Consider the following 26013-nt stretch of genomic DNA (forward strand, 5'->3'; position numbering starts at 1 on the left):
CTAAGTTGTGTCTTACTCTTTGCAACCCCATGGACTGCAGCACACCAGACTTCCCTGTCCTACACTATCTCCTGGAGTTCGCTCAAACTCATGTCCATTGAATCAATGATGCCATCCAACCATCTCATGCTCGGTTTCCCCCTTCTCTTGCCCTCAATCTTTCCCAGCATCAGAGTCTCTTCCAATTTTGGCCACCTGATGGGAAGAGCTAACTCTCTTCCAATGAGTTAGCTCTTCCCATCAGGTGGCCAAAATATTGGAGCTTCAGCTTCCTCATCAGTCCTTCCAATGAATATTCAGGGTTGATTTCTTTTAGTATTGACTGGTTTGATCTCTTTGCTCAAGGGACTCTCAAGAATCTTCCAAGCACCACAATTCAAAAGTATCAGTTCTTCAGTGCTCAGCCTTCTTTAAGGTCCAACTCTCATATCTGTACATGACTATTGGAAAAACCAGAGCTTTAACTATACAGACTTTTGTCGGTGAAATGATGTCTCTGCTTTTTAATACTCTAAGTTTGTCATAGCTTTTCTTCCAAAGAGCAATTGTTTTTTTTTTTTTTTTTAATTTAATTTTATTTTATTTTTTAACTTTACAATATTGTATTGGTTTTGCCATATATCAAAATGAATCCGCCACAGGTATACATGTGTTCCCCATCCTGAACCCTCCTCCCTCCCCATACCATCCCTCTGGGTCATCCCAGTGCACCAGCCCCAAGCATCCAGTATCGTGCATCGAACCTGGACTGGTGACTCGTTTCATATATGATATTATACATGTTTCAATGTAATTCTCCCAAATCATCCCACCCTCTCCCTCTCCCACAGAGTCCACAAGGCTGGAGCAATTGTTTTTTAATTTCCTGGCCACAGTCACCATCCACAGTGATTTTGGAGCCCAAGAAAATAAATTCTGCCACCGTTTCCACTTTATCCCCATATATTTGCCATGAAGTAATGGGACCAGATGCCATATCTTTCTCTACCTGACTTATTTCACTTAGCATAATGCCATCAAGGTTCTTCCATCTTGTCACAAATGGCAGGGTTTCCTTCTTTTTATGGCCAAATTATATTCCATTGTGTGTGTGTATATATATATACCACATCTTCTTTATCCATTCATCCATTAGTGAACACGTGAGTTATTTCCATGTCCTGCCTATTGTGAATAATACTGGAATGAACATGGAAATGCAGATATCGCTTCAAGATAGTAATTTCATCTCCTTCAGATATAGACCCAGAAGTCAAATTGCTAGATCATATGGCAGTTTCTTTTTAATTGTTTTGAGGAACTTCCATACTGTTTTCTATAGTGGCTGTACCAATTTATATTCCTATAACAATGCACCAGAGTTCCCTTTTCTCTATATCCTTACCAGCATTAGTTATCTATTGTTTATTTGATGGTAGTCAATCACACAGATGTGAGGTGACATCTCATTTTGGTTTTGATTTGGATTTCCCTGATGTTTAGTGACTTCACGCACCTCCTCCTATACCTGTTGCCCACTTGTATGTCTTCTGTGAAAAAAATGTCCATTCAGGTGTTTTGCTTATTTTTCAATTGGATTGTTTGGGTGTTTTCACTATTGAGTTGTATGAGTTCTTTATAGATTTTGTATATTAATCCTTATCAGATACATGATTTGGAAATACTTCCTCCCATTCCATAGGTTGTCTTTTCATTTTGTTGATTATTTCTTTTGCTATGCAGAAGCTTTTTGGTTTAATATGATTCCACTGGTTAATTTTTGCATGTGTTGCCTATGCTTTTGGTGCCATACCCAAAAAATCATTGCCATAACCAAGGTCTCGGAGAAGGCAATGGCACCCCACTCCAGTACTCTTGCCTGGAAAATCCTATGGATGGAGGAGCCTGGTAGGCTGCAGTCCATGGGGTTGCGAAGAGTCGGACAGGACTGAGCGACTTCACTTTCACTTTTCACTTTCATGCATTGGAGAAGGAAATGGCAACCCACTCCAGCGTTCTTGCCTGGAGACTCCCAGGGACAGCAGAGCCTGGTGGGCTGCCGTCTACGGGATCACACAGAGTCAGACACGACTGAAGTGACTTAATAGCAGCAGTAGCAGCAACCAAGGTCTAGGAGATTTCTTGAATTTTACAGTTTCAGGTCTTACAATTAAGTTCTTAAACCATTGTGAGTTAACATTCTGTAAGTGGTGTAAGATAGAGGTCCAATTTCATTCTTTTGCATATGGGTATCTAGTTTTCCCAATACTGTTTATTGAAGAGACTATCCATTCTCCACTGAATATTCTAGTCTCCTTAGTGGCCTCTCAAGTCTGTTTCCTTGACCATGCCAATGCCATAGTGTTTTGATCATTATAGTTTTGTAATATAGTTTGAAATCAACAAGATTGAGGACTCCAGCTCTTTTCTAGCTCAAGATTTCTCTGTGTATTCATGGTCTTTTGTGGTGCCATATGAATTTCAGGATTTTTTTACATTTCTTTTATAAGTGCTATTGGAATTTTGATAGAGGGTGCAATGAATGGCTTTGTGTAGTAGGGACATTTTAGTAATATTAACTCCTCTGATTCATGAATGTAGAATATCATTCTATTTATTTTTATCATTTTGAGTTTCTTTCATCAATGTCTTTTAGCTTTGTAAATAGATTTTTGGTTAAATTTATTACTAAGTATTTTATTATTTTTGATGCACAGCAGTGGAAACCAAATTGGAGGTGTACAGGTGCATAAATGCTGGGCCTAGCTGCAGGTGAGCTTAGTGGTACAGGTTAGTGATAGGAGAAAGGGCCAGATCCAGGCCCACAAGCAGCTGCAGGGGCCTTGGCTATCAGCATACACTTTCATGGCTGTAGGATGTCAACACAGATGCACACATGGCAGTGAAGGCTGGTGATGGGTTTCAGGCCAGCAGTGTGCAAGAGCACAGCTGGAGGGTCTAGCCCTGAGAGCACACATAGTGGCATGGGTCAGCTGTGGGGGGGGTGGTCTAGGTTTGTGCCTTGCACTCCTGTAGCCACTGGTTTCTTCAGTGGAGAAAGCTGCTGGGGCCATCTCCAGAGTAGGTTAATGGGAACCCCCTTAATTCTTTTCTAGGAAGCCAATTTAATTAAATAACCAAATCTACAAAGGAGGCTACCAAGAAGAAATCCATAAACACTTTTAAAATGTAGATGCTGACATTTTGAATACAACACTTGCAAATATAATCCAACAATCTTTCAGTAAAGTTATGGCTAGCGAGGGCCATAATTCTTCGCCCCCTCCTTGTGTCCAAGAATTTTTTCATTTGATTTTGGAGTTTCTGCCATCAACATGGTATATATTTCCCCGCACCTTAACTTTGTTGTTGTTCAGTCACTCAGTCATGTTCGACTCTTTGCAACCCCATGGACTGTAGCCCACCAGGCTCCTCTATCCATGGTATTTCCCAGGCAAGAACACTGGAGTGAGTTGCCATTTCCTTCTCCAGGGGATCTTCCCAACCCAGGGATCAATCCTGCCTTTCCTGCATTAGCAGGTGGATTCTTTACCACTGAGCCACCAGGGAAGCCAAATGGCTTTGAGGGAATAAAATGAGGTCCAAGGGTACCAGTCCCCAGCCTACACTTCAAGAGGCCTTATGCACTTCTGTCTCCCTTCTTGTGCATCTGCAGTCACTTTGAAATAGCCTGGGCTGCCTGCTTTCCCCAGGAGGAGGATAAGAGTCACCTGGGGCAAAGCTGCTCCAGCCACCACTCCCTGAAGCAAAGCAGCCCCATTAGACCAACAGACCTGCAAGCGACAAGCAGAGCCACTTGGTTGAGCCCAGACTAGACTAATTAGACCCCAACTAGCCTGAAGAAACCATGAACAGGAAGAAATGATTGTTGTTTTTGAAGCCACTGAGATTTTGGCTGGTTTGTTTCACAGAAATTACTGATACACAGTATTACATTTGGACATGCAAAGGAGGTTCAGTATCAACAAATCTATCAACATAATTCATTACATTAGTAAATTAAAAAAGAAAACTGGTTTAATAATGGTATCAAGAAAGGCTTCAAAGTCAACTGATAAAACTCAGCTGCACTCTTAATACATTTCTAAGTGAAACAGGATTAGAAGGAAATTTCTTAAAATAATACAGATTGTTTACCAAAAATGGATGCCAAATATTATCTCAAATGGCAAAACACTGACCTCTTCAAATAAAATTCAGAAGTCGACAAGAATGCTTCTTATCCTCATTACTATTCAACATTGCCTTGGGGATTCTAGCTTATAAAAAAGACCAAAAAAAGAGGGAAAGAACTAACAAATATCAGAAAAGATGTCTATTTCTTTGTCTGCTAGGGGTATATTTGTACAGCTACCCAAACAGAACACTCTAATAAAATCTGTGAGACTTATTTAGAGAATTTGGTATGGTAAAGAATACAAGGTTACTATACAAAACAGATAGCATTTCTCTATTCAAGCAATCAACACCAAGATATGAAAATGAGAAAAATTATATTTATAATAATGAAAAAAACCTATATAACAAGAAAAACATCAGGCCAGTAGGAAGAAAATTACAATAGCTGACTGAAGGACATAAAACAAAATCTTGAAAAAGGGAATGAATTAAAGAATTATAAGATTTTATATCATAAAATGTCAATTTTCACAAAACCAATGTTCATTTTAAAATTCCAGTTTAGGTTTCCAACATGATTTTTCAAGTAAAAGAGAGGGAATTTATTTTTGCAGATGGTCCCCCATTTATGATGCTTCGACTTATGAGTTATTGATCATACAATGGTGCAAAAGTAATATATATTCACTGGAAATTGTAATTCAAATTTTGATCTTTTCACGGGCTAGAACTATGTGGTCCCATACTCTCTAGTGATGCTGGGCACCAGCCCCCACTGCAGCTCCCAGTCAGTCAGATGATCACAAACATGAATAATCCATGTTTACAGCCATTCTGTACTCATACAACCACTCTGTTGTTCACTTTCCCTACAGTATTCAATAAATTACATGAGATATCAAACTTGTGTATGTGCTCAGTCACCCAGTATACTCTTTGCAGCCCCCTGGACTGTAGCCCACCAGGTTCCTCTATTTCCCAAGCAAGGATACTGGAGTGGGTTGCCATTTCCTACTCCAGGGGATCTTCTGGACCCGGGGATCAAATCCCTGTCTCTTGCAGCTCCTGTATTGGCAGGCAGATTATTTACCATTGAGCCACCTGGGAAGCCCTGAGATATTCCACAATTTATTATAAAATAGGTTTTGTGTTAGAGGATTTTGTCCAACTATAAGCTAATGTAAGTATTCTGAACATGTTTAAAGTAGACTGGGTTATGATACTATGAAGGGTTAGGTGTATTAAATGCATTTTTAACAGGATATTTTCAACTTAGAATGGATTTATCAGGATATAACCCCATAATGCAGCTCCTCGCCCATGGACAATCAAGAGAGGAGGGTCGCCTCTCTCTTTTTGTTGAATCAATGTTCCAGGTTCCTTCTTTTTTTTGAAAGTCACTCAGTCGCGTCTGACTCTTTGTGACCCCATGGACTATACAGTCCATGGAATTCTACAGGCCAGAACATTGGAGTGGGTAGCCTTTTCCTTCTCAGGGGATCTTCCCAACCCAGGGATTGAACCCAGGTCTCCTGCATTGCAGGTGGATTCTTTACTAGCTGAACCACAAGGGAATTTTGCTGACAAAGGTCCATCTAGTCAAAGCTATGGTTTTTCCAGTAGTCATGTACGGGTGTGAGAGTGGGACTGTAAAGAAAGCTGAGCACTGAAGAATTGATGCTTTTGAACTGTGGTTTTAGAGAAGACTGTTGAGAGTCTCTCGGACTGCAAGGAGATCAAACCAGTCCATCCTAAAGGAGATCAGTCCTGAATATTCACTGGAAGGACTGATGCTGAAGCTGAAGCTACAAAACTTTGGCCACCTGATGTGAAGAACTGACTCACTGGAAAAGACCCTGATGCTGGGAAAGATTGAAGGCAGGAAGAGAAGGGGATGACAGAGGATGAGATGGTTGGATGGCATCACTGACTCAACGGACATGAGATTGAGCAAGTTCCGGGAGTTGGTGATGGACAGAGAAGCCTGGAGTGCTACAGTCCATGGGTTCACGAAGAGTCTGACATGACTGAGCAACTGAACTGAACTGAATCCCATCATAGAGTTTCCCAGGTGGTGCTAGTAGTAAATAACCCAACTGTAAATGCAGGTAGATGTAGAAGACATAAGTTCAATCCTTGGGTCGGGAAGATCCGCTGGTAGGAAATGGCAACCCATTCCAGTACTCTTGCCTGGAGAATCCCATGGACAGAAGAGCCTGGCAGGTTGCAGTCCATAGGCTTGCACAGTCGGGCATGACTGAAGCAACTTAGCAACCCCATCATAAGTTGAGGAAGATGTGTATACATAACCTTAATATTTGTATGGAAAAATATAAACCTTAGAATAGCCATGAAAAATAAGAATAATTAGAGAAAAAATTTTAACCAGATATCAGATATACCTTAATGTCAACATAATGAAGTCAAAACATGGTAGTGGCATGGGAATAATAGGCAATTAGAACAGAGGAATCAAGTAGAGAATAAAGAATTAAGTCCCGTACATAATCATTTAATACATGGCAAAAGTATTTCATTTTAGTGGAAAAAAGATGGATTGTTAATGAACAATAGAGATGGAACTAGTTATTAATTTGGAAGAATAAACCATTAGACTTCGGGACTTCCCTGGTGGTCCAGTGGCTATGACTCCATGCTCCCAATGCAGGGGACCTGTGTTCGATTCCTGGTTGGGGAACTAGATCTCACATGCCACAATTAAAAAAAAAAAAAAGATTCTGCATGCTGCAACTAAGACCTGGCACAGCCAAATAAATAAAACTAAATATTTGGGAAAAAAACTGGACTTCTATTTTATACCAAAAATCAATAGTTTCCAGGTAAGGACATATTTAAATATAAAAACAGTAAAAGTCTTGCAAGAAAATCTAGGAAACTATATGTGCAACCTAGGAGTAGGAAAACTCTCTTAGTTCAGTTCAGTTCAGTCACTCAGTCATGTCCCACTCTTTGCGACGCCATGAATCACAGCACGCCAGGCCTCCCTGTCCATCACCAACTCCCGGAGTTCACTCAAACTCATGTCCATCGAGTCGGTGATGCCATCCAGCCATCTCATCCTCTGTCGTCTCCTTCTCCTCCTGCCCCAAATCCCTCCTAGCATCAGGGTCTTTTCCAATGAGTCAACTCTCCGCATGAGGTGGCCAAAGTATTGGAGTTTCAGCTTTAGCATCAGTCCTTCCAAAGAACACCCAGGACTGATCTCCTTTAGGATGGACTGGTTGGATCTCCTTGCAGTCCAAGGGACTCTCAAGAGTCTTCTCCAACACCACAGTTCAAAAGCATCAATTCTTCAGCACTCAGCTTTCCTCACAGTCCAACTTTCACATCCACACATGACCACTGGAATAACCATAGCCTTGACTAGACGGACCTTTGTTGGCGAAGTAATATCTCTGCTTTTTAATATGCTATCTAGGTTGGTCATAACTTTCCTTCCAAGGAATAAGCGTCTTTTAATTTCATGGCTGCAATCACCATCTGCAGTGATTTTGGAGCCCCAAAAAATAAAGTCTGACACTGTTTCCACTGTTTCCCCATCAATTTCCATTGAAGTGATGGGACCAGATGCCATGATCTTTGTTTTCTGAATGTTGAGCTTTAAGCCAACTTTTTCACTTTCCTCTTTCACTTTCATCAAGAGGCTCTTGAGTTCCTCTTCACTTTCTGCCATAAGGGCGGTGTCATCTGCATATCTGAGGTTATTGATATTTCTCCTGGCAATCTTTTTTTTTTTTTTTTTCCTCCCGGCAATCTTGATTCCAGCTTGTGCTTCTTCCAGCCCAGCATTTCTCATGATGTACTCTGCATATAAGTTAAATAAGCAGGCTGACAATATACAGCCTTGACATACTCCTTTTCCTATTTGGAACCAGTCTGTTGTTCCATGTCCAGTTCTAACTGTTGCTTCCTGACCTGCATATAGGTTTTTCAAGAGGCAGGTCAGGTGGTCTGGTATTCCCATCTCATTCAGAATTTTCCCAGTTTATTGTGATCCACACAGTCAAAGGCTTTGGCATAGTCAGTAAAGCAGAAATAGATGTTTTTCTGGAACTCTCTTGCTTTTGAGATGATCCAGCGGATGTTGGCAATTTGATCTCTGGTTCTTCTGCCTTTTCTAAAACCAGCTTGAACAACTGGAAGTTCACGGTTCATGTATTGCTGAAGCCTGGCTTGGAGAATTTTAAGCATCACTTTACTAGCATGTGAGATGAGTGCAATTGTGCGGTAGTTTGAGCGTTCTTTGGCATTGCCTTTCTTTGGGATTGGAGTGAAAACTGACCTTTTCCAGTCCTGTGGCCACTGCTGAGTTTTCCAAATTTGCTAGGAGTGGGAAAACTCTCTTAACCAATCCTTAAAACTCAGAAGTTATAAAAGAAATTTAACTATATATATATATATATATATATATATATATATATTTTCAAAATTTTGGCACAAGGCCCAATAAGTAAAATCAATAAAATAAGAAACTGGACACAAAGCTGCACACAGGTAATAGATGAGGGGCTTATAGCAATAACATAGGAGGAGTTTTTAGAAGCTGACAAGGAGAATCAACCCATTCAAAAAATAAGCAAATGATATGAAGAGCCACTAAGAAGTGAATCCAAATGGCCAACAATTTTTTCAAAAGATACTCAGACTCATGAGTAGCCATAGAAACTCAAGTTAAAATAACAATGAGATGATCTTTTTCATACAACTGTTAAAACTTAAAAACAGCAGAAAGATCAACAATTGATGGGATTTCCTGAAATGGTGTACACCCATACTTTACTGATGGAATTGTGTACTTGTTACATGCTTTTTAGAAAGCAACATGGTGACCTTTAATGAAATTTAAAACAATATACATGCACTTTTTAACCTAGCTATTCCATTCCTGGGAATCTGTCCCAGAGTAAGAAAAAAAAGTACAGGTTAAGGGTCTGGTTTGAGATCAAATCAGTCAATCCTAAATGAAATCAGTGCTAAACGTTCATTGGAAGGACTGATGCTAAAGCTGAAGCTTCAATACTTTGGCCACCTCATGTGAAGAGTCGACTAATTAGAAAAGACCCTGATGCTGGGAAAGATTGAAAGCAGGAGGAGAAGGGGATGACAGAGGATGAGATGTTTGGATGGCATCACTGACTCAATGGACATGAGTTTGAGTAAGCTCTGGGAGATGGTGAAGGACAGGGAAGCCTGGTGTGCTGCAGTCCATGGGGTCGCAAAGAGTCAGACACAACTGAGTGACTGAACAACAAAGCAAAAGGTTATATATAGGAAGATTGCAATGTTGCTTTCTTGTGACCAAAAAAAAAAAAAAGGAAGCAAAGTGAATGTCCACTAAAAGTCAAATGGATAGAGAAATTGTTCTCCATCACAAAATTCTGTGCAACCATTAAAAAGAATGAAGTCCAGCAACTGCAGATGACTTGTATGTTTTGTTGAATGAGAATAATAGCAATAATGCTAATAATAAGCACTCCTATATAGCTCTATTTTAAGTGCTTTATGTATTTTAACTCCATGAATACTCATAATAACCCTAAGCGGTAAGTACTATTATTATCTTCATTTTACAGATGAGGAAACTGAAGACCAGAGAACCTAAAGTCACACAGCTAGTACATGGCAAGAAGAATAAGATGCAAGAATGTTTAAGTAACATGACATAACTTTTGTAAAATAATCTATAACAAAAATGTATTTATGTGTACATATGCATGTTTTATATAATTATATGAGAATAGAAATATAGAAGGATACCTACAAGGCTAGTAATGTGGGTTATGTATTTTTACATAATTATATATTATTTTTACACAATTATATATTAATATGTGTTTAAGTAAACTCCAAATAATTAAAGAGCCACAGAATTTCAATAATGGATGATTCTAGAGGAGCTGCAGTTGTTACACCAGGTGAAGGACAGAAGGGAAGTGTACTCCCAGTGAAGTCCCTGCAGATCTCCATCACCCAGTGTCTCCTGCCCCTCCTCTGCTCGTCCCTCCCTTATGGCAGAACTACTGTATTTAGAAATGCCAGGTGCTTTTCCATGCTACCTAAGCCAAGAGACTTCCTGGAACCCAGTCATCATTTTGCTCTGAGATTTTCCAACTCCAGAAGTCTTCTCAGATCCCCTTCTGGTGCATACATCTCAGATTTTGGGCATAGAGACAGAAAGGGTCTGCCTTACACTCACATTTCTGAGGGAAAATAAAGCTTTATCCTTGGGATGGTTTCTTGCCTTGCTTCATCTACTGCAGAGTGATTTAAACTTGATGATGTCCACTGACTCTGCACACTCAGGCTCAAGGTGTTCACATGGACAAACGGACACAGATCCTTTCTCCCAAGGAGCGTGGGTTCTCGAGGAAAGATATACCTTTATATTAGGCACTCAGTGAATGTCTGTTGAGTGAGAGAAATTATGATGTACAGGAATGATTCAAATAAAAGGTAAAGAGTGAAGTATTAAATTATGATCTATAAACAAAATGCTTTAGGATTTGGAGTGGAGAAGCATGAAAGCTTTGAGCAATGGTTTTATAAAGAGATGACATTTGAGCTAGATGTAATGTCTCTGAAAGCGTGCCAGCATCAGACCCTCTGAGGCTCCTGAGCACTCCAGGCCTGCTGAATCAGAATCTCCAGAAGTGAGATTTAGGACTTGGTATTTTAAAGACGCCCTCGGAGTCCTTCTTACGTACAGTGAAGCCTAGACCATGAGAAATAGGGCAGATTTGGGTGTGCAGAGATGTAAGGAAGGATGCAGCAGTCAAAGACATTAGTTAAGTGCCCAGGCATGGAAGTAAAATGAAGAGTGGCCAATTCAATTTGACTGGGAGTGGATGTGAAGAGGAAAAACAAGGAATCAGATTGGAAAGGTGGGTTAGGGCTAGAACATGGAGGGCCTGGGGAATGCCAAATGAAGTATGAACTTTTTCCTGAAGGCAACAGAAAACCATTAAGAAATGTGGGACAAAGAAACAAAAGCAGGGCAACCTTGACTTTCACAGAGCCTCCAAAATCTGGCCATGTATCAGAATGATCAGGATGGCTTGCTAAAAAGTCCAGGTTCTGGGACTCTACTCCCAGACCTTTTGAATCTGAATTTCCAAGGATGCAGCCCAGAAACCATATTTTTAAACAATCTTTCCAGGTGATTCCTGGGCAGCTAACCTGGCATTGGTTCATAAAGTAGAATATGAGAAGCATCGCTTTACTGACAAATGCATTCCTGAAAAGTTGTTTGTTCATGGCGATTTTCTTAGAGGAGTCATTTGTTCAAAGTACTAGACAAGTGCGCTATTTAGAGGCAACATCCAGCAAATCACCTTCTCTAGAGTGTTTCAATAAAATGAATACCCAATTTGAATGCAAAACCCCTGACGACTTTCGATGAAATGTGACAACACATTTGGGTGGTAAGACCAGCATCTGGCATTAATGATGCCATATGGTTACACAAATTCAACATGGGGAAAATACTTCAAAACATTCTAGTTTCATCTGGCTTTGAAGCAACATGAATAAACCTTAAAGTATTATTGGAAAGGAGAAAGTACTAGTAAGATGTGATGTCAATAGAACCGTGGCTTCAAAATGGAAATATCCACCATGTATCCACGTGGAGGTCACAGGGAAAGCTGAGGCAACAATCTAGGTACAGACTAGGTGGTCACTCAACCTAATTCATGCCCCTCTAAGGATCAGACAAGATGACTTCCAAGATGTTTCCTCTAGGTTTAAGGGGGGTTTTTTTGGCCGTGCCATGTGACTTGTGGGATCCTAGTTCCCTGACCAAGGATTGAACCTAGGCCCTTGGCAGTAAGAGCACAGAGTCCTAACCACTGGACTGCTAGGGCATTCCCTAGGTTTAAGATTTCAAGTTTATGATATTTAGACACTCATCTACCCCAAAGATGGGTAAAAGGAAAAAAAAGATAGGGATATAATGTTCAAGTGTCCATCCGTAATCCATTCTTCTACAAAATGTACACAAATGATGATTCTGAGTCAAAAGATTTGTCTCCGCCAGCCATGTAATATTTTAAGATTGTAGTTTTCATTTAAAGTAAGCATATCTGTTACTAAAGTGTCTCTTCGTTTTCATAAAAACACCTTGGTTTGGCAAGCTGGAATGTTGGCATAGTACTTTGCATAGCAAATGCTCAAAAGTTAACCTTAAGCAAGAAATTGTTAGTGCTTAACCTTCCAACCGCCAAGGCAACTTCTTTTTCTCTCAGAGGTCTCCTAACCTCACCCTCAGAATTTTCCAGCTCCCCTCAATTCCAACTCCTTCCCCAAGGCCTGTAGCTATAAACAAGCTGGAAATCATAGATGTGTCCTGACAGGGGTTTTGCAGGGAGGAAAGGGAATCCAAGCAAGTCTTTTGTGCACCTGGGGTGGATTCCCTCTGTCACAGGGCCTGCCTGAGCCACAGGAATCCCTGCTCTAGGCAGCTCTGTGTCACTCTCTGTCACTGTACCAGCAGAAAAGACAAACAGAGATAACCAGTGCCCTGGGCCAAGTTCAAATTCTCAGTGTTAGTAACAGGGCAGAAAGCACAAGGCAACTTTAAAAAAAGGCAACTCTAAGTTGAGAAGTCAAGAAAGGGTTAAATCTAACATTTGAGCTGCTTTCCTGCCGGCTAATATCTTGGCTTTTGGGCAGGAGGGGACAAAGAAAGGAAAGAATTGCCAAACAGTACCATGATTGGGAGCATGGACTCAGACTTTTTTTCCTAAGGTACGTCCTGCCCTGACATTTGCTTCCCTGGCCCAGGCGGAGGAAAACTGGGTCGAGGTTACCCAAGAGTATCACAATTCCAGTGGCTTTTCCCCCAAAGACTTTGGTTTCACTTACCTTAGAAGTGGAGATGCAATGGGCCCAGTGGTGAGGAAGAAGCTGGATCCCACCATGGACCAAACTCTTAAAGGGACCTGTTGTTATGAGTGCCAACGGTCACGCGCTCCCACGGGGGAGGAAGCTTCTTGATCGTATCATCACCATGCAGGTCTGAGATTTCCAAGAGTCTGCATCTGAGCCAAAGCACTCCCAGCTCCCTAAGCCCCTCGTGGGTTCAAGGGCTCCGGGCAGAACAGGCAAATCATCCAAAGTGATGGCAGGGGTTAGAGGACCCCATGCGGTGCATAGCAAACTGTTGTGAGGAGTGGTAAGTCACAGGGTCTATACAGCAGCTATTTTTAGTGAAACCAAATTCCTTCCCCAAGTTCTCTTGCTTCCAACTTGTTCTAAGTGTAGGAGACCAGCTGTGGTCAGATCATCTTACTGGACCAAGGCTCTGTCAAGGCGAAGGAAACAAACCTGGGAGGTGGAGCCAAGAGCTGGCGACTGTGGGCGCTGTGGCTCCTTCTCGCCGTCTCAGGCATCTCCGGAGGGAGTGGGCATTCCCCTCCAACCTGGCAGAAACCTGAGAGGTAGATGACATCAGCAGGAAAAACTGAGAAGTTGGCAGTCCTTCCTCTCTTCCCCGATTCCTACAAACACTCTCTCTCACATACACACACATAAACATGCACATACACACACACTCGCATTCTCAAATGCGTGGCAGGTCCTGCAGGCCAAACCCGATCTTGGTCCGGACTTGTTGTTAGAAGGGTCTAGAAAACAATGCCATGATCCAGGAGTCAGGCCAGAGGTGAAAGTATGAGGGCTGGTGTCTAGTCACTTTGCAGCTGTCATTGTTCTCAGAGGGAGTTCTAATGGGGAAGATTTATTTTGGATCCAAACCTTGGCCGAGGTGTTAATTCAGAAGAAGACAGATCCTGAGTGTGCTAACTGCATTTCCCAGATCCATCTAGGTGAGCGTTTTACAAACTGTGGGCCATGACCCATTATACAGTAGTAAAAGCTATTTACCAGGCTGTAATCAGTATTTAAGAATGAAAAGAAATAAAACAAACAGAGTAGAATAAGTATTTAGACTAGAATATCATAGAACACATTCCACGTAGTAAAGGGGAATATTGTTCTGTGAAACTTGCTTCTTCTATGGATATGTGTATCAATCACTCCATAAAATGTATTTCTTACTGCTGGTCATCATAAAATTTGTTTGAAGAACAGTGAGCTACATGATTTGGTAGAAAAGAGCATGAAGAAAAGCCCTTGGGCAACCCCCAATTTCATAAATATTACTATTAATACTACTATAACCACTATTTGGGAGGAGTCATTATGTGTCAGGCACCATTCCACTTCATGTCATCATCTTGTCTACCCTACCACAATCTTCTGAGGTAAATTTATCCGATTCTCCAGAAAGAGCAGTAAAGCTCAGTAGCAAGCTCAAACAGCAAGTAAATGGAAGAGTCAGGGTATAAACCTAGGTCTACCTATCTCCGAAATTTGTGTTTTTAACCACTTTAGACCACTCCCTTCTTTAATTGGTCAATACATGGTTAAATTCATTGTGTGTGTGCTAATTCGCTTCAGTTGTGTCCAACTCTTTGCGACACTATGGACCGTAGCCCGCCAGGCTCTTCTGTCCATGGGATTCTCCAGGCAAGAATACTGGAGTGGGTTGCCATTCCCTTCTCCGGGGGATCATCTCTTATGTCTCCTGCATTGTCAAGTGGGTTCTTTACCACTAGCAGCACCTGGGCTAAACACATATGAAAAGCTTAAATGTGCTGGTGGCTTAAATAAAATAAGATGAAAATATTTAGAAAAATAATTTCACATTTCCAAAAGCTTCTGGTAAACTCTTATCAGAAAAGAGGGCTTCATTTCAAATTAGAATTCGTTGCCTATTAGACTCAGAACCCCTCACCTCACACAGCTTCCAGACATCTGAAAAATCAGCTGGAACCATATGACTTCCAGGCACTACATTTTCATGGTCTTACCCCTCTAGTTGCTTCCACTCTATTCCACACAGAAATCTTGTAGCAGGCCGCATTTGGTGTTCATCTTTTTATAGTTTGAGCTAAATCAGTTCAACCACTTCTGAGTTGATGAGGAAAAAAAAAAAAACCATACTTCTTCCACTTCCAAAATAAGCTCCTCTTTTGGGCACACAGAAAGCTCAGAAAAGGCTGAAACTTAAAACTTCCCACTTCACATATGGGTACTTTTAGGCCCTCATTACTTTTAAATTTACTTTTAAAATTCCTAGTGATTTGCTCATTTTGCAGGCTCCGATGTTCTGTTGTCATTTTTGTAATTCCCACAGCCCACACCCTATGCGCTGAGTCCTCCTGTTGTAGACCAGAGGTATTGGCCTCCACAAGTGCCAGTAAAAGGGGTGGGGCTGAATAGGAGCGGAAGTACCAAATATAGCCTAGTGCAGGTTCAGTGAAAAATGCCCCAAAGGGCAAGCCTTCCTTTTGTTTCCTGGCTGCTTGCATGGGCCCAAACAATACCACCTGGCTGCTGGCTTCAGAAGACAATTCTCTCCCAAGCAGGGGAGCCTAAAACTTGACCTCACTGGCTATTCACTTCTCTGTAGTAGTTTCTGGCCACTCATCAGAGCTTCTCTGATCTTTTTGTTTGAAATGAAAACTAACTGACTAATAAACACGTATACAATTTCCAGGCAAGAAGCTCTCCATTGTCACCAGTGACCTGATCAGACCCTGTGGCCACAGGCACTGGCAGGTGTCCAGCCCAAACCTCAGCTGGGCACCTTGGGGGCCTGGCCCCTTCCTGGCGGGACTTCACTCTCAGGGGCCGACATGTACCCCCACCTGTAGCAACATCCTTCTGACACTCTTCCAAATAGGAACAGTTGTCTCAGTGCTGTCATTATCCTGGCTCTTCTATTTTTGCCGGTATGGAATAGGATATTGCAGGCCTGCCCCAGCCAGAGCAGGGCTGCCTTGTTGTAAGGGAGCCCTGGGGCTCCCCACCCCAGGATGTGCCCCAGCCCTGCCTTCTCTAGTGGCCACACCCACCGAAGCAGGGCAGGAAGGACAAAGTCAAGGGGTTCCACTTCTCAACCTTACCTCTCTGCCTGGAGCTTCTATGAACAAAGGACATTTAATAATAGAATTCCTCGTCTGGTATTTATAGCACCAATTGCTCAAAGCTGTTTTAGGCTTTATTTTTAAAATCCCAGCCTTTGTCACAACCTCCCCAGGAAATGGAGCAGAAGGCAGGTATTAGCAGCTCCACTTCGCAGACCAGGAGACTGAGGGATTGATCAAGAGGATACTATTTTAAGGATGAACAATGAGCAAAGGCAGACAAGAAGTGGAAGCCCACCCAAACCAGGTACCAGGCTGAGGAATTTGGTCCTTCACTCCTTCATCCATTCATTCTTGTGACATCGATTAAGTTTTTATACTTTTCTAGCTACTACACTAGACATCACAGAAACAGAGAAGAACAAGTTTCTGGTCTCTTGTTTCTTCAACAAATAAATTTCTAGGAAACAAGGAAGGAAGGGGGAACTTGTGATGAAAAGAGATTCGAGAGACACATAAACCAAATTCTTGTTTGGATCCCAAATCAAATATACCAACCAGAGGGACACATTTATGAAATGCCAGGGGGACTTTTGATATGGATTCAATGTTGGATAGTTAAGAAATTGTTAATATTTTTAATGAGATAGAATTACGTTAATAAAATTACCTTGCCATTTAAAGACACACTTTGAAGCATTTACAAGTGGAAAGATATAATATCTGAGACTGGCTTCAAACAATACATGACTGATAGGAAATGAGCAAGAATACAGTTGAAACAAGAGTGCCCTTGAGTTGATGATTGTTGGAGCTGGGTAATGAGTACAAGGTAGTTCGCTGGACTTTTCAGTTTTGTGTATGCTTGAAAATTTCTGTAACAGAGTCAGAATCACCTGGAAACCTCAACTTATAGCCATTTATGATACGCCCAACTCAGACGTTAAAGCATCTGCCTGCAATGCGGGAGACCCGGGTTCGATCCCTGGGTTGGGAAGATCCCCTGGAGAAGGAAATGGCAACCCACTCCAGTATTCTTGCCTGGAGAATCCCGTGGAGAGAGAAGCCTGGTGGGCTACAGTCCACGGGGTCGCAAAGAGTTGGACATGACTGAGTGACTTCACTTTCACTTTCAACCTCTTCTGAGCTACATCAGCTGAGATCAAGAAACACAAGGTCAACCGGATATGAAGTAAGAGAGGAGGAGGGGAAGCAGATTTAGACACAAGGCCTCATGGGCCATGGTAAGGAGTGGGGACTTTTCCCTGAAAGCAGTGGGAAGCCAGTAAAGTGCTCCAAACAAGCAGCTAATATGCTTTTATTTGCATTTTTAAAATATCCTACTGGCAACATGGTGGGAAATGTAATGGTGGAGATAGGAGTAGAAGCAGTGGGCCCACTGGCCGACTATTAGAGAGGACCATGAGAGACAATGGTGGCCTCTTCTGGAATAGGGTTAGGATGGGAGAGAAGTGAACAGATTTTATAAGAATTTAGGAAAAAGGACTTCCCTGGTGGTGCAGTGAGTGGTTAAGAATTCGCCTGCCAATGCAGGAGACACAAGTTCAATCCCTCATCAGGGAAGATACCACATGCCATGAAGCAACTAAGCCCATGGACCACAACTACTAAGCCTGTGCTCTAAAACCTGGGAACCACAACTACTGAAGCCCGCGCATCCGAGAGCTCATGCTCTGCAACAAGAGAAGCCACCACAATGAGAAGCCCGCACACTGCAACTCAAGAATAGCCTCTTCTCACCACAATTATAGAAAAGCCTGCTCAGCAATGAAGATCCAGAGCAGCCTAAAATAAATAAATTTTAAAAAAGAATTTAGGAAACATGATCAACAGAATGAGGTGCCGATGTGGAAGTGGGGGTGAAGAAGTAGGAAGAGTCAGGGATGACTCCTAAGTTTTTGTCCTGAGCAGCTAGATGCTAGGAGCAGGGATGAGGGTGGGGTGAGCATCGTTAGGAGAAAAGGAAGATCAAGAGACTAGTTTTGGATCTGGTGTCCAATGCTTTCTTGGCAGTTCAACGAGGGTGGAGTGGCTTCACCAGGCAGAGGGCTGAGTTGTGTTAACATCCTCAGTCCATGAGCTAATTGAGCTACCTGGCGTGTCATGGTGCCCCATTCATTACTGCTCCTGGGACCATTTCCAAGATGACCATGCTGGGTCTGTGTTCTCTGTGATCTCTGCTTTCCAGGAGCTTCTTTCCAGGTACCTTGCAGGGATGGGTCCAATGGCTTGATAGGATGGACCAGGCAGAGTAAAAGACAAGGATACTCCAGATCAGCCTGGAAATGCTAAGACAGACCACAGGACCACTGCCACCCCCACCTCCCATGTGGAGAGACTCCTGAAGTACCTGCCCTGCCATAAGCCCATCTGTTCTTCACAACAACACTGTGCCAAAAGCAGGAAATGAAGTCTTTGACAGATGTGGACAATGTGTGTGCTCTGATGACAGGGACCGTGATGTCTTTGTCTACCTCTCCCTCTTTCTCACCCTCGGTACCCCAGCACTGAGCACACAGCTTGCCACAGAGAAGGGACCCAGCAAGCATGTGGTGAAAGATAGAAAATGCTATCATTCATTTTAATTAAACATAGGAAACTGCAGCACCTTCCCCAAGCTGTCCAGATACTATCTAAAGTTCCTATCTAAGGCTGTCTGGACATTCTATCCAGAAACACACAACTTACCCTACAAAACAGGTAATTGTGTGTGTGTGGGGGGGTGGGTACTGCTTTTATTCATTGTCATTTGTTTTATATATACGTGTGTGCATGTGTGTGCTTAGTTGCTCAGTCGTGTCTGATTCTGAGACCCCAGGCTTCTCAGTCCATGGAATTCTCCAGACAAGAATACCAGATTGGCTAGCCATTTCCATCCCCAGGAGATCTTCCTGACCCAGGGACTGAACCCACATCTCCTGCATCTCCTGTATTGCAGGTGGATTCTTTACCCACTGAGCCGTTGGGGAAGCCTATTATATATATATATATATATATATATATATATATATATATATATATGAAATTTCAAAAAGCCAAATGTAGTAAACACTTGGGCCTAGCCTTCCAGAAGCCACATGATCCACAGTTAAAAAGAATTTAATCAAGGAAATTGCTTCAGTAGGCACAGAGATTGTCATCTGGGAAAAATGAGATTTGCAAGGAAAGCAGCAAGCCTTCATCCTGGGAGCCTGGGGTCATAAACATCCTATGAGGATGGAAATAGAACAGTCAGGGATGGAGACAGGGAGGCCAGGTTAGAAGGATATGGTAAAGGAGGAAAACGGGTCCCTGTGAGGGGGTCCAGAGAAGCAGAGACCCAGATCCAAGGAGCAGGCCTATTCTGGAGCTGTTCAGGTCCCTCAGGCTGGAGTCTGCATGAGGACAAGGCAACCTTACCAAGGGGCCAATGGATTTCTGGTTTGAAAGGTAAGGGGGAAAGACAGAGGGGGTTTCCCTGAATGTATTAGTAAAGACTTTACATTGAAAGTAATAGAAACCCAACTTGAACAGGCTTCTCCCATCAGGTGGGTCCCTCTCTGATAACCTCAGAGACACAAGTCTAGAAACAGACCTACCTCTTTTACAATAAAACCAAATTCCAGGTTGAGTCTCATTGGACTGGATTAGCATTGTGCCCAAAAGCTTGGAATTCAGCAGTAGGCCAGGCCCAGGTCACATGAGTAGGCATGTGAGGTATAGATAGGGGTCAATCCCACTCAAACCAATTGGACTGAGAATAGAGGCCTAATGTTTCTCAATGAAAAATTAGTGTCATCAGAAGATGGAGAGGGACTTCCATGGTACTCCAGCGGTTAAGACTCCACACTTCCACTGCAGGGGACTTGGGTTCAATACCTGGTTAGCGAACTAAGACCCCACATGAGGCACGGCCAAAAGATAAGATAAAAAAAAAAAAAAAGAGTACTGCTCTTTGCTCAGTGCTCTGTGATGACCTAAATGGGAAGTAAATCCAAAAAAAAGAGGGCATATATGTATACATATAGCTGATTCACTTTGCTGTACGGTAGAAACTAGCACAACATTGTAAAGCAACTATGCTCCAACAAAAATATTTTTTAAAAAATGGGGAAATGAAAGCTGAGGAGGCAAAAACAGCAGAAATTCAGTGCATGGAGGACAAGACTGTAGAAAAATAATCCATTCGAAACCCTTGAGGGGAGAGGGAGGAGACATACGTATACCTATGGCTAATTCATGTTGATATTTGGCAGAAAACAACAAAATTTGGTAAAGCAATTACTTTTCAATTAAAATTAAAAAAATTAAATGACATTCCCCCTTGAGGGGAATGAGCCCAGGCAGGAGATGTTACCAGGAGGTGAGGAAACATCATTGGATGGGGAGGATGAAGGAGACCTGTCAGTGGAGAGACAGAAGTGTGATGGTCTTCAGAGACTTTTGCCCTATGCTTAGGGCAGCAACAGAATTCTTCTTAGGATTGAAGAAAAATGTTCTGCTGGGCTAGTCCTAAAAGGAGGGCCTCAGCCTGGTCACATGTTAGGGAACGGCAAAACACCTATACTTTGGGCCAAGCAAGTGCTGGTTGTTGTTTGTATCCTTAGTTCTCCTGTCCAATCACTCTAGTCCAGCCTCCTTCAAGAATCTCAGCTATTGTAAAGGCTAAAATGATTAGTGCTGTACAATAGAGATCCTTGAGCCATCATACCAGGAAAGGGCTTCTGCACCACCAGCCAGAATCTGACTTCTCTGATTCCAAGGTGAGTAAGACAGTAGGAATGAGAAACTGAAAAGCTGTCTATCAGCCTGTTGAAGTCACTCCATCTCTTTGAGCTTTAGTTTTATGATCTGTAAGGTAGAGATAATACTGTAATACTGTATTTGGAAATGCCTAGCATCCTATCTGGCTCACAGTAAATTCTCAAAAATGACCATTTCTTCTCCTGTTCTACCCCAAATCCTCCAAGGTGACATGGAAGCACTTCCTACAAAGTACTTTCAAAGTACTTCCTGAAAGCATCTGTTAACTCATCAGCTGAACCACAGCCTAAAATCCTGAAACCAGAGCTAAACCACCTTATCCCGCTGGCTCTTCTGACCTCTTGGTGTCACTGGAAACTGCCTAAGGCCTATTCCCTCTTATTTTGTAGAACAGTGGAAAGAGTCATACCCTATCCTAGCCAGGAACCTAGGGATGTTACTTGTCTGCTCACTCTGATCATCCTACTATACCAGGACTGACAGATTCACAGTTGTAAAGAAGTGCCAATTAGCCAAGATGGTGATGGTCAGGCTCTCTTGCCCCACGTTCTCTCACTCTCACCCCACATTCTATAAACAATAACTTTGCATGGTTACATAACAGTGGAGATCATTTATAGCAATGCACATGTACATCATGATATACTCGCTTGGCCACGTGCCACCTTTGTTCGGAATACCTATATAAGCACCACCTGAACAGCCTTTGCGTCTGTGTCAGTCACAAAAGAATAAAGCATGGCTGCCTCAGTGCTTCATCAGCCATTAGCAAATAAAGCATGTCTGTAGTTCCTATGGCTCCTCACATTTTCTTCCAGCTTTCCTGCTTGTGCCTTGTCTACCCTGGATTCAGCGATCAGCAAGACAACAGTATTCCCCAAACTCAAGTGAGCCTGAGAGGTCACCTGGCCTAATTATCTCTCCCATATTACTAAATTGGAGACAGATGCCCAGAGGGGGAAATTAGTTGACTTGAGGTCACACAGCATCTTAGGGACAGAGTCAGGAGTAGACATTAGGGCTGAAAGACCAGTGCTCTTTCTGTTGCTACACAGCTGTTTATAAACCTTTTTTATTTTCACAAAATGTAGTATACTTTACTAGCTAAATTAACTTATTTTCAACATGCATCTACAATAAATGTTTTCAGAGATAAGGCAAAAAGATGAAATGATAACTGTTCCTCAAAGAAAAAAATCATCCTGCTAGTACTTATCCAACCAGGGCTGATTATGTGGAGTAGGGGGCTGTGAGGGAAGGAAACCACTAGGCCTAAGCCATATATCACAGAGAGTCTCAATTCAACTTTTTATATCATCTAACAACAACAACAAACATACTGTATTTGGTATGTATCAGACTCTACTCCAAGATCTTTATTGACAAAAACTCATATAATCCAAAGTTATACTATAATGATATTCTAAGTGCATGCTAAAGTGTTAATATATGAATGATTTTTAAAAAATAACACAAGTGTTGCTACCCTATTTTGGCATTTCTTCTTTTCTTTTTTTTTTTTAATTTTTAATTTTATTTTATTTTTAAACTTTACATAATTGTATTAGTTTTGCCAAATATCAAAATGAATCCGCCACAGGTATACATGTGTTCCCCATCCTGAACCCTCCTCCCTCCTCCCTCCCCATACCATCCCTCTGGGTCGTCCCAGTGCACTAGCCCCAAGCATCCAGTATCGTGTATCGAACCTGGACTGGCAACTCGTTTCTTACATGATATTTTACATGTTTCAATGTCATTCTAAGACCAGAAACTATAAAACTCCTAGAGGAGAACATAGGCAAAACACTCTCTGACATACATCACAGCAGGATCCTCTAGGACCCACCTCCCAGAATATTGGAAATAAAAGCAAAAATAAACAAATGGGACCTAATTAACCTCAAAAGCTTCTGCACATCAAAGGAAACTATTAGCAAGGTGAAAAGACAGCCTTCAGAATGGGAGAAAATAATAGCAAATGAAGCAACTGACAAACAACTAATCTCAAAAATATACAAGCAACTCCTACAGCTCAACTCCAGAAAAATAAACGACCCAATCAAAAAATGGGCCAAAGAACTAAATAGACATTTCTCCAAAGAAGACATACAGATGGCTAACAAACACATGAAAAGATGCTCAACATCTTCTTTTCTTAATATATCACAAGCTTCAAACAGTGAAAGAGGCCTGGATATTGACCTTGGAGAGGTCCTACTACCATCCAGTCATCTATCCATTCATCCATCCATCTATCCATCTACCCATGTACTCATCCATCCATCCACCCACCCACCCATTCACTCATCAATTCAACCATCCATCTACCCACCCATCCATCTGTCCATTCAGCCACCCACCCACCCACCCATCTATCCATCTGACATTTGCCACATTCCTCCCATATGCCAAGCATTGTTTTTGGTGCTAGTGATACAGAGATGAAGAGAATACACTACTGTGCTTTAGTTGCTCACAATGTGGGGAGAGGAGGGATAAGTAGGAACTTAAATGGAAACCACTGTGGAACAGTTGCATAAAAGCATGGAGGAGGGGTACCTTGTCAAGTCTGTTGGCTTAATTATTTTCAGTGGGGAGTATTAAGGAAGACTTGCTTAAGAAGGTGACACCTCAGAAGAGACCAGGAAAATAACAGTAGGAGACCTCAGTAAGAGTTCTTCTGGGGTAATAATACCCTTGGAAAATCTGATGAAAAGTATATCTCTCTAGATAAGGGCATGTGTCTACTTATATGCACATTTTACCCTTTCACAGGTGAGTTTAAGATGCAACTGCATCACTCACTAGCTGTGAGACTTAGAACCTCTGCTCTCTAATTGGTAAAATGAGAATAACAATGGTACTATTCTTCCTCTCAGGGTAGTTGCGATGATCAAACACAAAATTGCCTGTGAAGCACCTACAGGGACTTGGCAATCAATAAATGGTCATTCTCCTTCCTTCTCCTAAGTGGAATTTAATTTTCGAAAGCAATGAGATGACAGTGTAGCCAAGAGATAAATTGATCTTTTTTTTGTTTGTTTGTTTCCTACAGAGTCTATTGGTTTTTTTTTTTTTTTTTCCTCTTCCATCACGCAGATTAGTCTGTCTGGCTTCATTTTCCCAAGTGGCTTCTTATGGCCAGCCTCTTAGATTATCTGGAGTCCCTCAGGGGACCTTAGAGATGTGATCCCTGCTTAGGCCAGGAGGCCATTCTTTCCCTTTGGGAATCCTCTTCTCTACGTGAAAGGACTTTATTTTATTATTATTTTTTAATCTCAGTTTTATTCATTTATTTATTTACTTTACAATATTGTATTGGTTTGACATGACATGAATCCGCCATGAGTGTACATGTGTTCCCCATCCTGAACCCCCCTCCCACCTCCTTCCCCATCCCATCCCTCTTGGTCATCCCAGTGCACCAGCCCCGAGCACCCTGTATCATGCATCAAACCTGAACTGGCGATTCGTTTCACATGAGATAATTTACATGTTTCAGTGCCATTCTCCCATATCATCCCGCCCTGGCCCTCTCCCACACAGTCCAAAAGACTGTTCTATACATCTGTGTCTCTTTTGCTGTCTCACATACAGGGGTGAAAGGACTTTAATGTTTCTTTTAGGGCTTCTAGAAATCTCCAGCTATATATAGAGTAGCAGTTCTAACAGGGACATGGGCTAGAGGTGCTGTGTCAGGCCTGCAGGAAAATACACAACCCCAACTAATCTCTTAACTTCTAGAGTCTGCATTTGTTTCCTAGGGCTGCTATAACAAAGTACCACCAGCTGGGTGGCACTAAACAACAGAAATGTATTCTGTCATAGTTCTGGAGGCTGGGGGTCTGAAATCAAAGCGTTGGCAGGGGCGATTCCTTCTGGAGGTGCTGAGGGAGAATCCACTCACTGCCTCTCTCCTCACTTCTGGGGGTTGCCAGCGTTCCTTGGCATTCAGTGGCTCCTGTGGATATCACTCCAATCTCTGCCGCCATCTTCCCATTCCCTTGTCAAACTCTTTGTTTGCTTGTTTTTGGTTTTTTGGCCACATCATGCAGCATGTGGTATCTTAGTTCCCCTACCAAGGATTGAACCTGCGCCCCCTGCAGTGAAGGTGAGGAGTCTTAACCACTGGACCACCAGGGAAATCCCACATTTCCTTCTCTGTGTTGCTCTGTGTCAAATCTCTCTCCTTTCTCTTAGGAGGACATTTGTTGCATTTAGGGACCATCCAGGCAACCCAGAATGATCTCATCTGGAGATCCTTAACTTCATTACATCCGCAAAGACCATTTTCCCAAATCAGGTCACATTCCCGGGTTTTAGGAATTAGGACATGGATGTTCTCTTGTGCATCACCATTCAATCCACTACAGGTCTTCATTCCATGACCAAAGTCTACCTTTTTCAAGCCTGGTGATTTTGGTTTTTCATGATGTCACTACCTTTGAGTAAAGGGGAAAAATATATCCGATACTAACTGGTGCCAGAACCAGGGCTGGTGGCTGTATCTGCATTCTGTCACTTAATCCTCACAGCGTCTATAGAAGGCAGATGCTCAGGTCAACTTTATTTTGCAGATGAGGCTGAGAGTACTTCAGTCATTAGCCCCAGGTCATACAGTTAGTACATAGTGAAGGTGCATTCCAACTCATCTCCGCCAGATTCTGAAATTTCATTTATTGAGGACTGAGCCTGGGCATGGCATTCTCCTATGTGCTTGACAAATCAAAACACATCTAACATCCATAACTGGGACTTCCCTGGTGGTCCAGTGGTTAAGAATCTGCCTTAAAATGCAGGGGACACAGGTTCGGTCCTTGGATGGGGAATTAAGATCCCACGTGTTGCAGAGGAACAAAGCACATGTGCCACAACTAGAGAGTTTGTGCACCACAAGGAAAGATCCAGCCTGGTGCAACTAAGACCCAAAGCAGCCAAATAAATAAATAAGTAACATTCATAATGATCATACCAGTTAAATACATTATTAACAGTCCCTTCTTTTCCTAGAGATGAGTAACCTGAGACATGGAGGGATTTAGTAACTTGTCCAAGGGCTTCCCTGGTGGTTCAGTGGCAAAGAATCTGCCTGCCAAGCAGGAGACATGGGATTGATCCCTGGGTTGGGAAGATCCCCTGGAGAAGGAAATGGCAACACATTCCAGTATTCTTGCCT

The 26013-nt window shown here is 42.2% G+C and overlaps 1 protein-coding gene across 3 annotated transcripts in view; it reads right to left on the reverse strand.

Moving 5' to 3' along the window:
• The window catches only part of FGF13 (fibroblast growth factor 13), a 572605-nt gene extending 559316 nt beyond the window's left edge, over window positions 1–13289 (reverse strand). The window contains exon 1 of one of the 3 annotated variants that reach the window (XM_070784002.1): window positions 13003–13289. The gene's annotated coding sequence lies outside the window, so the exon portion shown is untranslated. The remainder of the gene's footprint in view (window positions 1–13002) is intronic. The other 2 variants (XM_019955969.2, XM_070784003.1) reach the window with 2 other exon arrangements.
• Window positions 13290–26013: the final 12724 nt, after the last annotated feature.

The sequence above is a fragment of the Bos indicus genome, chromosome X, assembly GCF_029378745.1.
Source record: "Bos indicus isolate NIAB-ARS_2022 breed Sahiwal x Tharparkar chromosome X, NIAB-ARS_B.indTharparkar_mat_pri_1.0, whole genome shotgun sequence".
NCBI classification, from domain to species: Eukaryota; Metazoa; Chordata; class Mammalia; order Artiodactyla; family Bovidae; genus Bos; species Bos indicus.